Raw genomic sequence first — 6,934 nt, 5'->3', positions numbered from 1 at the left:
CCGTCTATTTCGTCTTGAATCATGAAATAGAGCCGTTTGATAGTGTAATTTATGGACACTTGTATACTTTTGACAGTTCTACAGCTGATTCTATTTCTTTTTTCTACAGTAACAGTAATTGATAGAAAACTGATGTAAAATAAAAACAGTAACTGATAGGAAGTGACTAACGTCTTGTCGCGATCAGCTGCATAAATAATAACAAATAGATTGTATTCACAGCATTTTGGAATAAAACTATGTCTATATTTGTTAATACATCTAAAAATGTACATGTGAAATTTCAATTGTATCTGTCCTATAGGTTTTTTTTATCATCACATGGTCTAAAACTTCACAGCCTATTCTATAGCGTTTTACTAGACTTCTAAAAAAAATCTAATAAATTATTAATAATCTACATGTACTTAATATTGATTTATTTATGTAAGGCTTTAACACCTGAACATTTATCAACTTTTAGATATACAGAAACTAAGTGCATAGGATATGTTTTATTATTTTACTACATCTTAACGCAAAGATTGTCTGGAATTGGCAATATAATTTATTAGCTAACGTTTTAGAGTGATATTATAAAGATTATGAACGTAATAATGCAACGTTCACTATGCAAAATAAATAATTTAAAAAATGTAATGAATATTCTTTCCCAAGAAGTGAACTTTCCACAAACTATATACCTACAAGTATACCTATATACCTGAATGTTGCACTTCAATGTTGTATTATAATAGCAGTACTAGATTATGTGTCCGAGTAGGTCTGAGCAATCTCAGATTATTCGCCGATAAGAAAATAACAGTCTCTGCCATGTCATGGAACATTTGTATATACTCGTACAGATTGCTTCAAACGTTCTGGTAGTATCATTTCTGCAATGTTGCTCTTCAGGTAAGATTCCATAAGTAACTTGGAGATATTATGTAGTTTGCGTAACGTTCGCTTCTTAGAAAAGAAGTTCTATTAAATGTTTCCTAATGTTCTATTTTGCAAACTGAATGTTGAATTATTAAGCTAATAACTCTTTATAAGATCACTCCATGACGGTAGAAAATGATGTTACCAATTTCAGGCAATCCTTGCGTTAGAGTGGAGTGAAATACTTTGTTCTTAGCTGCTGTATATGTGTAAGTTGGTAAATGTTCAGATGCTAAACACTTTTATATCTAAATCAGTATTCAGTAAATGTCGATTAATAATAATTTATTGGGTAATCTTTTAAGTCTAATAACAACAACGCTACAGAGTAGTCTGTTAAGTGTTAGAAGTGTTGTCCGTGTTTCTGTGTTCCTTAGTGTAATATTATAATTACAGCACAGCTAAATACATGAGACTGATATAAAAACAAAATTATGTGGTATTTAAGGAGTTAGAACCAATGTTTGCTGAAAGATAGTATTTAGTAAATCATCCCAACAATTAGCCCTCTTAATTTATTATAAGCTGTTTTAAATAAAGTCAGCTGTTGCACCACAATACCTTATGAACCTGATAGGGATGCATTCCTAATGCTCTATTATTAAACAGAAGTTATTTAATTCTTACTCAACCCTTTTTTTAAAAATGTTAATTATTTTCTTAACTACTGATTGTTGAACATTCAACATAATACCAAAATGTTTGCCAATTAAAGGTTAATTTTATCGTTATTATTTTCAATAAATTTACTTTTTTAATGTTATTACGCTTCGAAAGTTTTAAATAGTCGCTAATTGATTTCTGGTAGTAGTGTTATTTTTAAACTTTTATTTAAGATGCATACTGATAAGATCATAAAACTTTGAAAGTGTCAACTAGATATCTTAACCGTTTTGTGGGCACAAAAAACTAAGCAAGATAAGACTACGGATTACATGTAAAATGTTTTTTTTTACATGTATTATAACTTGGTATAGTTTTGCTCATTACTTATGGGACACTCTGTATATTCAATTTTAAAAAATCTATAAAGTTCCAACTTTTCAAATATTTTGTCTTATCTAGACCTTTAAAAACAAATTAGGATACAATAATTTTGATATAGTAGTGTATAGACATTCTGTATATTTCAGTATCAGGGGTCTGGAATATTTTACAGCGGCTATCCCTTCGGATTTATAACTTAAGCAAATAGGAATAGATTGTTGTACTAGTAGATATATAATTCAGTCTGACCTCACTGGCAGGTGCAGTATGGGAGCCTAAATTGAACGTCACATCTGCCACAGACAGCACCTCATTGCCATTGTCCACGTCACCGACTGATGATGATGATCACTCCGAGATGGTTATCTATACCTGGAAGGATGCGGTGTTCCTCCTCTGCTTTTTGGCACTTCTTGCAGTTTACAGGCATTACATGCTGTATGTCAAGTTAGCTTGAGAAAGTTTGTAATCTCGTTGTCGTCGAATTACTTTTATGTCTAATAAATGTAACTGTAGAAGACATTCCTTTAAAAGCGTAAATTTGTTATAATATATGTAGTTTCAATTTTAAGGTATCCCAAATCAACAGCACGATTTATTTGTCAAAGCTATTTAGGTCATTTATGTCAATCATATCAAAACCCTCCTCATATCACAGATATAGTCTACCGCTCAGTCTAAAGATTAACTCTTGAAAATGAGTATTTTTTTTTTTTATTTTTAAAGTGTTTTTAGAATGTACATTCTCTTTAGTCAAGGTTACATATTGCTGCTCACTATGTGTCTAATGGTTACCTAAGTAAGCCTACTCACGTTCAGGAGCTCTGATCTCTGAATATGAGCTTGGCTCACACTATCCTATAATGGAGGCATATAACTGACAGGTATGCGTATACCCTAATAGCCCTGTAATACACAGGTTAATGTTGTATTGATACCTATATCAAAATCACTCATAATAATACTGCATAAATATGCATCATATTACGTACAGTAAGGGTTTTCTAAATCCATAATTATTTTAAAGTGTAATCTGGTATCGAAAATATTTGGTTTGGTAGCCTGAAAAAAATGCTTTGCCTTTGCTTGATGATATTTTTTATTGATTGAGAGAAATTTATAATATTGGTGTAACAATCAAAGCATATATTTTTTTGTATACTGTACATTGTAGGTATTAGTAATAAAAACATTATATCTGAAAGGGTGTTTTCCTAATTACATTTTCAAACTTGATATAAAAAAATTATACTCTGTTTTGATATACTTGACATTTTAATTTAATTTCTCTGAATTTGTTTTTTTTAATCTATGGTCTATGAATTTGTTTTAAGATTTTTCATTGTTAATAAAAACTAAAAATAGGAATATAATGTATCGAGATTGAGTTCCGATCTCTTTTTTAGGTGGTTAATTAATTAATCTATCACGCAGATTACACACTGGGTTTACAACAGACAAATCAAGCAACCGCTCTTAAAAACTGATAGTTCCTACTATAAACGGTTACTTGAGAAACACGTCACAACATTTCTACTCGCACCCACCACCCAGTGACACTAAATACTGACCAATGGAAAATGAAGATAGAAACAAGTCGGTGGCTAATAATTTCTGACTAGTGCGTTTAATATTCATTAGTATTGTATGGGTTCTTGTAAACCTATTTCGTAGTATCTGTATTACATAGTTATCCACCTGAAATGGATACAATTTAGTAAATGTATATAACCTAGTGTTACTTTACTGTTACTTTATATTTCTTTCAATCAGCGATGGTAAATATCAGAAAAAATTTTTCTTTAATTTTACGAAACGTTAAAGAAAACTTTTTATATATACTTAAGTATATACTTGACATTTTAATTTAATTTCTCTGAATTTTTTTTTTAAAATCTAGGGTCTATGAATTTGTTTGAAAATTTTTCATTGTTAATAAAAACTAAAAATATGAATTTAATGTATCGAGATTGAGTCCGGATCTCTTTTTTGCACTGTGTATGTGACCTAGTGCATAAAAGGTGAAAAGTTGATTAACTTTGCAATGTTGTATTAGAAAAACTTTTAATTAGTATGAAGTATTCTTAACCTACATTTATCCTTAAGGGTTTTCGCAATGTAGCTATTGCAATTATTCGTGAAACGTAATCTAAATGCAAAAACAAGTTTCCTGTGTAAATTATAAGTAACTTTACTCTCGACTAATAGGGACAAGTATTTATAATTTCCTATAAAATGATATTGGTTCAACTCTTGTTTTGCAGAGTTCCTTTGTGTCTTTAATTAACTTCAGTTATGTATTTACGAACCCTTGTGATGTTAATAAACTACAGTTCATTAATTACTGCTTTCGTATAGAAATGTTTAAGTTTATATTACTCGTTAATTACATACATGCATGTATGTAATTATTGAGGTGAAAGATATAAGATATACAGTTTTAAAATATGATGTGTTTAAATTAATCAGGTATTAATTTGTTAAAGGTGATGCGTAAATTGGTTTCTTACATTGAAGTCATTAAATTAAAAAATCATAAGTAATACTTAAAACTATTATTTTTGTAAATAATATTTAAAAAATGTTATGAATCAATTTAAAGTATTGCTTGTCATTACAAAAGTCTCAACATTCGTTTTGAACATCATCATGGTCAAGCTAAGGTTAACAAGACATCTTATTGAACTAAGCAGATAAACAAGATCGAGAACTAGTCTACAAAACCTGTGTATATTAAATACGCCAAAGTGAACAAACCCAAATCTATCAAATAAAACTCCCAGTTAAACCAAATATGCTTCTGAACTTCCAGGAACTCTCTGAACTTGGATATCACTTTGTTATCCGTCACGTTTAACTTATCTTCAGAACCTTCCTGATTCTGTGATTCCGTATCTGTGTTTTTTATCCAGTTTTCTTCGGTGCTCTCTAGAACAGATTATAAAGGCCAGTGTCAGTGAAACGTAAGAAAATGAAGCAAACTTATAAATTGAGTTACTTAAAATTGAATTTTTCACCTCTTTATACCTTAATGATAATTTTCAGACTTTCGATCCTAAATAAATCTGATGTAGTTTTCTTACTATAGCAAGTAGAGAAGTTTATAAATTTACCTTGCTGAATTACTGAGCATTAAAAAATATTTAGTCCAAAATTCGTGTACATACTTGTTTGATACACGCTTTCATGTAGATACATGAAATATGAAATTCTTAAAAAATAGTACAAGGCATGAGTCTACTACTACTGCAGTTAAAACTCAGTCGAAATCATCAATGAGGTAGTGATTGATAGAAGAAAATGAAATATCTTATAGAAAAAGATAAGATAAGCCTCTTTATTATCTTCTATATTAATACTACTACAAGAAGACGCTTGGTTATAATATACAACTTGTTATGAACATAGGAAGAAGATCTCTTTGTAATCTTTTATGTTCTGTTAATAGACAGAAAAGATCTGGAATGTCGCCACTCCTAGAACGGTTTCTGAATCTTTGAAGCTACTTAAGTTCCATTGTGTACACCCATTGTATTTAGGAAGAAAAAATAACGTTCCTTAGAGAAAACATCTATTTTAGTTATTTAATGTTTCTCTATTTTTTTATAATTACTTGTAGCCGAATAGACTTTTGATATATCAGTATACCTGTCATACAACACACAGGATTACCATAGTTATATGTTACAAAATGTATCGATGGGACATGTTTGAAATCCTATTTTCCTTTCAAGCCTTCATCGTTGATAGCAAATCTTTTAACAAAGAATGTAACATATCTCTCATTTTTTTAATATTAGCAAAATGATGATGTTTTATTCCTCTGTTGATTAATATACATTTTTCATTAAATAATATGATATTAGTACCGTATCGCATAAATGGTAACTAAAGTCACATATACTTAAACATCACAAAAATTTAGTTTTAAACAAGGCATCAGCCTTGTAGTATTTATGACATAGTACATACAAAACAATAAATCTTAATATTTCTTCATATTCTGATCAACGTAACGGTGTTATTCATATACGTAGCATTACCTGAATCTCGGAATTGTAGAGTCAATAAAAATACAAGTAATTGTATGTATAAATGCACTATGAACTTGACCATGACATTACTACGCTACAATTGTGTCTCGTATCAGATCTCAGATATTGCTATATATAAATAACTACTCGTTTAACTGTTGGGACTGTATATTTGTTCTCTCGTATCAGATCTCAGATAATTGCTATATATAAATAACTACTCGTTTTACTGTTGGGACTGTATATTTGTTCTCTCGTATCAGATCTCAGATTATTGCTATATATAAATAACTACTCGTTTAAACTGTTGGGACTGTATATTTGTTCTCTCGTATCAGATCTCAGATATTGCTATATATAAATAACTACTCGTTTAACTGTTGGGACTGTATATTTGTTCTCTCGTATCAGATCTCAGATATTGCTATATATAAAATAACTACTCGTTTAACTGTTGGGACTGTATATTTGTTCTCTCGTATCAGATCTCAGATATTGCTATATATAAAATAACTACTCGTGTAACTGTTGGGACTGTATATTTGTTCTCTCGTATCAGATCTCAGATATTGCTATATATAAATAAACTACTCGTGTAACTGTTGGGACTGTATATTTGTTCTCTCGTATCAGATCTCAGGATATTGCTATATATAAATAACTACTCGTGTAACTGTTGGGACTGTATATTTGTTCTCTCGTATCAGATCTCAGATATTGTTATATATAAATAAATACTCGTTTAACTGTTGGGTCTGTATATTTGTTCTCTCGTATCAGATCTCAGATAGTGCTGTATTATAAATAACTACTCGTGTAACTGTTGGGACTGTATATTTTGTTCTCTCGTATCAGATCTCAGATATTGCATATATATAAATAACTACTCGTTTAAACTGTTGGGACTGTATTATTATTTGTTCTCTCGTATCAGATCTCAGATTATTGCTATATATAAATAACTACTCGTGTAACTGTTGGGACTGTATATT

General features: G+C 29.9%; 1 long non-coding RNA gene across 1 annotated transcript; it reads right to left on the bottom strand.

The window, feature by feature from the left end:
* Positions 1 to 4,619: 4,619 nt before the first annotated feature.
* On the bottom strand, positions 4,620 to 6,057 carry LOC124371692. The gene is made up of 2 exons (XR_006923267.1): positions 5,952 to 6,057; positions 4,620 to 4,836 (listed from the first exon to the last, which is right to left on the bottom strand). It is a non-coding gene; the product is annotated as an uncharacterized LOC124371692 (long non-coding RNA).
* Between the last annotated feature and the right edge of the window lie 877 nt (positions 6,058 to 6,934).

This window comes from Homalodisca vitripennis, unplaced genomic scaffold, assembly GCF_021130785.1.
Source record: "Homalodisca vitripennis isolate AUS2020 unplaced genomic scaffold, UT_GWSS_2.1 ScUCBcl_1854;HRSCAF=5996, whole genome shotgun sequence".
In the NCBI taxonomy this organism is placed as follows: domain Eukaryota; kingdom Metazoa; phylum Arthropoda; class Insecta; order Hemiptera; family Cicadellidae; genus Homalodisca; species Homalodisca vitripennis.
Note: the sequence above shows the minus strand (reverse complement) of the source record. Positions and strands in the feature narration are given on the sequence as shown.